This window comes from Ciona intestinalis, unplaced genomic scaffold (assembly GCF_000224145.3).
Source record: "Ciona intestinalis unplaced genomic scaffold, KH HT000394.1, whole genome shotgun sequence".
Taxonomy (NCBI): Eukaryota; Metazoa; Chordata; class Ascidiacea; order Phlebobranchia; family Cionidae; genus Ciona; species Ciona intestinalis.
The window spans coordinates 1-705 of NW_004190715.1; positions in this window are offsets into that span (position 1 = coordinate 1).

Consider the following 705-nt stretch of genomic DNA (forward strand, 5'->3'; position numbering starts at 1 on the left):
AAGATCAATAATTAAACAACGAAGAGAAGGAAATTAGCAGCAAAACGACAGTCGTTAAAACACGCTATGGGTGAAAACACTCAAGTAATAGTTTCAAATAAAAGCGAGGCTGTTAAACCGTATTGTACGTTTATGTTCACCATGTTATTCTATAAAACGCACGGCACTATATCAATTAAGTAGGTTGGGGGCCATTTTTTTATTCGTTAATCCAAGTGGTTTTTCCTGCAGCGTGTGTATAACAACTTTTGTTGCAAATTTCCTAATCTTTGTTGTTGTGATAACTTGATTTTCGCTTTTATCACCAAAGAGATAAATAATAACCAGTATGTAATGTTGGGTTAAGTCGTATTAACCCGCAACCGAAGCAAAACAAAGCGAATGGTTATAAAGGCGGATGGCTACTTATTAAATGACTCAGTTCACACCTCAAGTGATTCAACTTTTGATTATCCGGTCATATTGGGGTAATATGACGGTGCAAGTGTTTGCTTAAATAACGAGGTAGCAGGTTCAAGGTCCAGTCTGGTGACTTGTAGCAGTAGGGTGTTTTTCTTGATATATTCTTACGCTGCTGTACCAGACATTGTGTAATTTTATAACCGCTCTTTTGGTAAAAAATTAAACAGTTTGGTTCAACGTCCGCAATATCTGAGATTTCAGGGAGATTTGTCAACATTTATTTTCCGTTTGATTCTAAATGAA